This window comes from Protopterus annectens, chromosome 1.part0 (assembly GCF_019279795.1).
Source record: "Protopterus annectens isolate FY-2018-M chromosome 1.part0, PAN1.0, whole genome shotgun sequence".
NCBI lineage: Eukaryota > Metazoa > Chordata > Ceratodontiformes > Protopteridae > Protopterus > Protopterus annectens.
In genome coordinates this window covers 787664723-787673928 of record NC_056725.1, presented here as the reverse complement: position 1 = coordinate 787673928, position 9206 = coordinate 787664723, and positions in this window count along the sequence as shown.

Here is a 9206-nt window from a genome sequence, read left to right as displayed (position 1 = left end):
GGGTACAGTAGCTTCTTTAATAGATTGATTAATGAGAATGGAGACTGGGTAGATGATCGAGTCTGCTGCAAGTTTGAGGAATTGAGGAGGAAGCATATCGGCAGAGGGAGAGCAGGGTTTTAGTTTGAAGAACAGGGACTTTATATGGGAAGTGGGTACAGGATTGAGGGAGAAACTTACGTTGCTGTTTGTAGTTTGGGGAGGTGTTTCTTGATGAGGAGTCTGGTTTGTGTTGGTTAACTTACTTATGGTGTCTATGAAAAATTGATTGAGGAGAGAGGCTGTTTCCTGGTTCAGGTAGTATGGATAGGGATTTGGTGTTTGATGTTTACCAGGAGGAGGACAGAGTTAATACCTCTCCAGAAATCTTTGGGGTTTGAGTGGTGGCCTGTGTGTTAGTATAGTAGTTTTTTTTATCATTGTATACTTGGTATGATTCCTAAGTTCCTTAAATAGTTGGAGGTGGGAGGGGGATTTGCTGTTGATCCAAGTTTTCCAGGCTTTGTCTCTTTTGTGCATTAGCTTATGGGTGCCTTTACTGAGCCAGGGGCATAATTTGACTTGATTTTTATTTTATGTGGGGGGGGGGACAATAGCATCAAGGGTGTTTAGGAAGATATGGTTAAATTCAAGTACTGCATCCTCAAGAGGGAGAGAGTGCAGCACAGACTAGTTAATGGCAGAGAGACTGTCATTGAGAGTGGAGGGGCAGAAGTTTATGAATCTACGACATATTTTTTAAAGGTGTAGTTTTTGTTGTTGGGGTATGTATCCCTAAATAAAGATGGGTAGGTGGTCACTTAGGGCATCAGGAAGTGTAGTGGGGTTGTGGTAGGGTTGGGGGTTATTGCACAAGATCCAGTCAATTATTGTGCCTTGATTTGAGTGTTTGGATAGTCTGGTGGGTTTGGAGATAAGTTGCGTGAAGCCAAACAAGTTGATGCTTTGAATTGGGGAAAGGGTCTCTAAAGACTTCCAATCAATAATTACATCTCCCAGTAGTATAGTTTCATAGGATAGGTTTAGAGAGAGCCAGGAAGGTATATTTTCAAGAATTTGGAAATTCTTGCCAGGGGGAATATATACAGCAGCTATAGCAAGCTTTTTGTGGTTGTTAAGGTGACAGTTTAATATTAGGATTTCTGCAGGGTGAAAATCTGGCAGGGTTATCTGAATGGGGGAGAGGGAGAGGTGCTTACAGTATAGAATTGCCACACCTCCACCTTTTTTTGAGGTCCTATCTAGCCGATAGATGTTGTAGCCTGGGGGTAAGATAACAGAGTTTTGAATACGGGGTTTGAGCCAGGTTTCTGTTAGTACAAGTAGGTGTGGGGAATATTGTGAGATCCAGGCATGAAGGTCAGTGATTTTATTCAGACTGCTTTGAATGCTGATAGCATTTATGGATAGATTTTTAGAAAAGTGGGGAGTGGAAGAGGCGGAAGATGGGTGTGTGTTGTCTGTGGGAGTATTAGGTAATTGGGTATAAAGGTGGGTTTTTAGGGCTGGGGAGGGTGTGGTAGACCTAGGGGTAGGCCCAGGGTTAGGGTGGATATCACCTGCTTGTAGGGAAATGGCAGGTTTTGAGTTGGGTCTTAGTGAAAAATATGTTTTTGGTATGTGTGAGTTTATAAGTCTGATACTATGTGTGAGATATCTGGAGTATTTTATAATGGAAAAAGTGGGAGATACTGGTGTTATGAAGTGAAGAAGATATGGTATGAAATTATTTGATTGAGTTAGAGTTAGAGTTACAGGAGGAGGCAGGTGCTTATTTAAGATATTGAATGTTAGTCTGGTAAGATGTGAGGGTAGTGAGTAGTAGCAGAGATGATGTAATTATTAGATTAATTAGCATGGTGAGGGTGATAGATGGAAGAAGGTAATAAAAGTAGGCTGGACTGAGGTTGGAGAGAGTTTAAAGTGTATTCGAGAAAGTGGAATAGGGGTGGTGTTTGGGGAGGATGATATCTGTAATAGAAGAGGGAGTGTGTTGCCTAGGAGGTGGGGTATAGTTGTGATGTGTGTCTGAGAGTGCAGTGTGAATGAGATGGGTTGGGTGTGGAGAGTAAGTGGCTTTAGAATAAATGTAGAGTATATGGGGTGGGTGGGAATTGGGGGTAGGGTAGGGGAGCGGAGTGAGCCCGAGCGTTCATGCTACCTCTGTCTAGGAGAGACATAAGTGCCAGTTCAGGGGTAATTTTTTGGTTTCCCACCTACTTGTCCAGGTTGTCTTTGGAAAGGATCAGTGATTAACTCTGTTTCACATAGATAGGAAGCCTGTTCAGAATAGAGGGTAGTGTCTGAGACACATACCGGTCCCTCCAACTCTTTTATTTATATTGCAAATGAGGTTTAGGTCCTTCAATCAGGTATTTCTAATGCTGTTAGACTTGTAGATGTAAAGCAAGTCCATCAGTACTGGATCACATGATGCCTTATAAGCCAGGCATATATCAGCTCTCTGTAGTCTGTAGTCTATAGAAAATTGAGTATAAAGATAAGACATGGAGGTGGTCTTTGCATCCATGCAGAGATTATGCCTTGTATTCCTTTTGTGAGGAACCTCTGGGGATGTTCCAGTTGTTGCATATGCCTAGTCATGACCATACTGAAGGGAGCAATGTACTCAATGATCAGCCTAATAGTACAGCAGAACAATGACATCTTTGGACCTGGAAGCCATTGCCTTGTTTATAAGTTGCACAATATAGAATGATTTAATTAAACAGTAGACACATGATGGTCAAAGGCCAAGTCACTGTCCACATATGTTACCAAGGGTCTAACCAATAGGTCTACTTTTAGGGGTGTATTGTCTAGGTGATAATTCTCAGGCATGGATGACTTCCCAAAGAATACTATAATATATTTTTTGCAGGAGGATAGGGCTGAACAGTGATTTAGAGGGCTCGATAGGTCATTTTTCATGCTATTCAAGAGACATCTTGGGATATTATTAGGGCCCATTGATGCAGTATTTTTTTGACTTGGAAAACACGTTGAGGACTTGTTTGTTTGTGATACCCAGAGGAGTTATGATAAATGGTATCTGCTAAGAAGTATCAGTGGGGGAGGGGTGAACTTGGGGTGAAATGTATTAGTCAGTAGGATTGCTATATCTTCTTGCGCCATATAGGTGGCTCCATTTACATTTAGTTCAGCACATTGTTGTGTATTACCTTTAAGATTATGGATATAGCTGAAGAAGACCTTGTCACTGTCCTTTGCTTGCAATGTTATCTTCTCCTTAAATCTGAATTTGGTGAACTTGATACAACTCCTGAACTGCTTATTTGGCTTGGTGAGGGGTTTCTTGCCTTGCTGGATATCACACGTCTTAGTTGTTATACGGATTGTTGATGCTGGAATTCCACTGGAGGAGGGAAACTTGTTCTTTGAGTTTGTCCTGTGCTTATTTCAGATGGGTACAGCTTCCTCAATGCAGCTGTTTACATGCTGGTATAGGATTTCTCTGAAGAATTCTGCATAGGCAGCAGAGTTCACATGACTTGGGGAGGGCTTAGAATTTTGCCACAGTATCACTCAGTAGTAAGACTTTTTTTTTAATAATTCCTAAGTTTTCGAGGATTAGATGAGGGTCACAGGTTTTAGATTAATTTCAAAGAAGACAGCTTTATGATCTGACCTTACAAGTGAGGGCATTAATATTCCCATGTTTGGGATGATCAGGTCAAGGATGTTGGTTTCCTAGTGGGTGTGCAGACTAGCTGGTCCAGAGCATTTAAACTGACAAAGTCTAGGAATATCTGGGCATGCATACTGGAAGTCGTATATGTTTCCCAGTTTATAGTAGGGTAGTTGAAGCTGCCTTGGAATACAGTGCTATGTTTAATGAAGAATGACTTCTACTCATTTAGGTATGTGGTATCAGAATCTTGGGTCATACAGTGGGATCTATAACTGACAATAATATAGTATGATACTTTATCTATGGGGGATTGGACATAGAGAAGCTCGGTTGTATGGGTCTATGTTCAGCTACTGAAAACTACAAAACTTGAATGGCAAAATATCAAATATAAAACAGTGAAAGGGAAAATTATTGAACAAAGACAACAGTAAAATATAAACTTCAAATGGCCATACTCGACCGACATCACAAACACTACCATTCAAGGTGGGGGGGTTGTTATCCCCACACCACCTAACTATATATGTCAACTCAAAGGAATAGGGCAAATTTAAAAAGGTTTCCCTTCACTTCCCTTATGCATCGCATTATTTCCTGATTTTTGGCCAGCTATGGCCATTCATTGAATTTATTTTCAAAATTGTCATTGTTTGATCATTTTATGTTTCGCTGCTTTCTGTTTGATATTTTGCCATTCGAGTTGTGTAGCTTTTGGTAGCCGAACATGGACCACAGTTGTGTTGTATTGCTTGACCAGTCCAGAATGTGACTGCCTTTGATGATCTATAACTCATTTTGATGTCTTCTTTGCCTTTGTTTTTTCTTATCAAAGTAGGTTGTGCCTATAACACACAGTTGTGTGCCTTTACATTTCTGTCTTTCAGCTTTTTATTCTCTCCACACAATTTACCTATTTCAGCTCTCTGCATTTGTACTGTTGATCTACCCTGTTCTACTTGCAGATGTTGACACTATTCCTTTTTGTAATTGGTTTTATCTTTCCTAAAATCCTTTCACATTTTGACGTATTTCAAAATATTTTTTTGACTTCCTCATATCAGTAAAGTATATGAATTACTCCTGCTTGCCCCTTCAACATTTCCAGCAAATGCCCTCCTCATATTCTAAGTCCTTATAATCTGCATAAGAGTCTGGAATCTTACTTGCTCCCACTAGATCCATACTAGATATCTGACTCTACTTAGTTTTTCTCACAACTCATCTGCTCTTCATTGCTGTTCTATCTGAAAATTTCTGTCACCCCTCCCCCATCTTTTGTTAGTTTAACCTATTTCTGTAGGTGGCCTGATATCTTCCTGCTGCTCTCTCTTGATCTGTCCAGCCACTCATCTTTTGGCATAGATCGCACTGCTCCATTCTACCCTGCTGGTTACTTCCTTCTTCCCTGCTCCTTTTTTCCTCATTTGCTGCTCTCATCTGGCTAATCCATAACAACCCCTTGCAGGCTGATGCAACTCTCTTCTTTCCTGATCTGTTTAATTATTCCTCTGTTTACATTTACATTGTCTCTCACCACTTTTATACCTACTTTCCTCCATTTGCCCCATCAGGACAGGGAAATTTTCCATCAATTTGACTTCCCAGTTGCCCCAAATGCTCATTCTCTTGCATGTTGTCTCTCTATGTATCATCAGGCCTATGTAGGTTCCCTGGGGTTGTCTAATTGGCACCATTTACTAGTCTTGTCTATTTCCTTTTTAGCCTTCTTCTTCTTCCCCTTCCCTTCTTTGTTCTGCATATTAAACTACTCTCCCTATTCTCCCTTTCCACTACCAATAGTTACTCAACATAGCTACCACAGTATTCTTTTTAATACCTGGTATTCCATAGTCTCCATTTCTCAATTTGTTTTCCTAATTATTTTTCACCACCACAAAAAAATGGTTTGTTTTTTTCTATTTATCAGAAGTGGAAGTAACAGAAGATTTAAAATGCATATGATTCGTGACAAATTCATCATTTGAGTATTATTAATCTTTCCTCATAATATGCATTCACTTTCTTCCATTTTCCCAAAAGTTCCCTTGTTCATAGGTTCATACGTTCGTAGGTTGGTACTAGGCTACAAGTCCTAGGCCCTACAAGCCTAGCCATAACAATTCCCTGGCTATTTCTTTCCACACTATTTACTTCCCTGGAACCCTGTCTAGCAGGGCGACTGACGTGATCCCTGGGGTGAATTTCCTTTCTCCCATCCAGTCATCAAGATTCCTTTTGAAGAGGGCCAAAGAGGTGCTCTGCTTGACATGTATGGCCAGTTTCCCACCATAACCTCATCTTTTTAACACTGTCTTCTTTGACATCTCATACATCTTTAACCACAAGTACTTCATTGATTCCTCTCACTTAATGTTATCCTTTCCTAGTGAAGTCTCCATTCACCTACTCAACAACTGTACATTTTACTTCAGTTACATTCTAATCTTGATTGACTTCTTGACCTCTCAAAACATCAGTGATTGGTAGGAAAATGGTCAAACTATTATGTTATCGAGATGCACTTATCACAAACATGCGCCCAATCTCATTACCTATCCTCCTCAGTTATTCTTATATTCTCATGTGAGGACGTCTGTGACTAGAATAAATAATTTAAGAGATCATGAACATTCCTGCAGGGTTCCTGTTTCTACATATACTTTCTTTGGCAGACAGGCATTCAAATATATTAATTTTCTTGTTTTTTGTAAAAGTCTTAATCCATTTCCTACAATAATTTCCTGCCCTTACCTCCTTGATTAAGAACTACAGTTTTTCTAATGCCATACGCAGAAAGCATTTTCATTGTGGATTATGAGTAAGTAGAAATGGGAAACACTATGTAGGAAGGCCTGCTGTAAGTTAAATGTATTAGTTTTATAAATTATTATGTGGAGAAGTAGTTTGTTAGTGGAGTGGAACTGTTTATTTGGGATGTAATATTGATGAATGTTGCTTAGGACTGGGCATTGGTCAAGTTTGCAGATGAGTTTGTATGTAGTTAGCAGGTGCGAGAAGGACAAGTAGTGGGCTAGTTCTAACCATGTTTTTTTAGAGAAGGCAGTGATGTGCATTATAAGGTACATTTGTAGCAAGTTTTGCAACTTTATTATATCATTGCACTAGGATGTTGCAGTGTGAGGCTAGTAGGTTAATTAATATTTTCATCAGAAATATGAGGAGAAAGTCTTCTGAATAGGGAAGGGCACTGCTAGTCTCAGTATTTGTGATGTGGCTGAGTTTCTTGATGGTTTCCTTTGGCAATAACCTTAAGAAGTTCATATGAACCTATATGTAAGGGGGGTGTTGTTCCTTTGTTTCCACCTAGTTCATAAGGGACAGCAAGTAGTTGCCACAGTTCAGACTATACACGGAGTGCTACAACACTCAGGTTTGACCACAAGTGTAATATTGGCTTTTAAAATCGGATATTGCATTAAAACATGATCAGGATCAACTGATCTCACCCCCCCAATACTTTGCACCTGGGGCTATTGCCCCTCTTGCCCTGCCCTAGCTACGCTACTGAACCACCTATCTCTTGTATCCTATTTACAAATGCTGTTTTGAGATGTTGACATCCTTCTTCAGTTCTCTGTATTTTCTCTTCCTTCTGAGGTGTTAACCCATAAGTATTTCTTTGAACTCCAGTGTTTTCACTCCTGCTAACTTCCAGGTCTTCAGTCTCATCTCTATTTACTTTATAGCCTTCTCTGACCACTGCTTGCAGCTGATTATGGCCAACAGTGCTTGATGGTGGGGGGCCAGCCATTTCACTATGAATGACTTTGTAATCTCTGATTTGACCACAGTGCTTTTCCCTACTAGAAAGATGTCTACTTGGGTTATATACTGACACTATTATATGTAATCTTGTGACTGTCTGTTCTGGCAACCATGTGGTTGAGAATAATGATTAGGGTGGCAGATTTATTGAAATGTTGTGTCTTTTTACCGAGATGGTTTTAGAAAATAATGCTTTAATTTTTAATGGGGGTTTATAATTTGCAAAGAGCTGGTATAGCTATAGGCACTTCTTATGCCAGCAGCTATACCAACATGGGGGTGGCACAATGGGACAATACAATGTCTTTTCCATCTGAAAGTTATAAACATTTTGTTTTGTTTTATCGTCATTTTGTTGACATTTTTCTTTTATGGAATGGTACAGTTACAGAGTCGGATTGCTTTATTATGTTTTTACATAGTACTATGAGTTTTCTTAGATTCTGTATTAAATATTCTTATTCTGATATTGAGTTTTTAGATGTGTTGGAGATGAGGGAGCTATGGGTACTTTCCCATGTAGTGGTTGTGATTACTGGAGTTTAGTTGATAGTTCAAATATTTTTATACATCCAGATACAGGGTATGCCCACTCTTTTGGGGTTAGGGCTGATTGTAATACAAAGGACCTTGCCTATCTTGCATATTGTGTTTTATGCAAACGTTTTTATGTTGGGAAAACCAATAGGTCGCTGAAATGTAGAATCAGGGAACATGTCTATCATATCCATAAAGGCAATTTATATAGTGCCCCTGTGAAGCATGTTTCTGAAGAAGGAAAAGTACACCTTTTTTAAATTTTTAGTGACTGATAAATAATTTTGTATTGGACGTTTGGGTGACTTAGGTAATAAGACCGAGACATCTGAAACATGCTGGATTATTCTGCTGAGAGCAGACAAAGGGTCTGGTCTGAACGAGCATATACCTCTGAAGCCTGTTTTAAAATCTTGTATGCTTGCTAGTGATTTTAGTTGATTAATGTATCGAATTCTTATGTATTTTTATGTATTTTTAATATGTTTTAAGCCTTGATATAGTTTTGGAGGTATGTTTCAATACTGGCTTTTGATTGTTTTTTATTAAACCACATGTTACGACGTTATGAATGGGCTCACTTTGATTGATTATCTAGCTTTGGAATTTTTTAGCTATTATAGATTTGTTGGATAATGTTTGATTATTTGATTAATATTTTTTTTTTGTTTTTTTTTTTTTTTTATGTTTCTATGCAGGTATTTTTGTTTTAAATGTATTTTAGATTTGACATAGTTTTGAGTTGTGGCTCAGTCTTGCATCATGAGTGGCTCATATGAATCCATGTGTTCTGAATTTATGAATGGTTCTTTCTACTGACTGATTGAAATGCTTAATTAATAATATTTAAAGGTAAGTATTTTTATTGATTGTGTTAGTCTGAAGAAGCGCCCAGTATGAAAAAGTACTTACTCATGCATTAAAGTTCTATATTTGTATTACAGTTAAAGACAGACTCATTATTTGAACCCTAGACATATTTGGTGCCATTTTTTATATACTTTGGACGTATTTATGTTTGACACAGTTTGTTTTGTATCGTTTTTTTATTTCTCACTGGCAAACTATTTTATATTAAAAAGGGAGGCTATATGCGTAATGAATTCTTCTGTATTGTTCTGATGATGTCTCTAGTTTGGATGGACAAAAGCACTAAATTAATATTTTTGTACAATTTATATTTGTTTAATAAATGATTAAGCTCATGCACTGTGTTTAAAGAACTGTA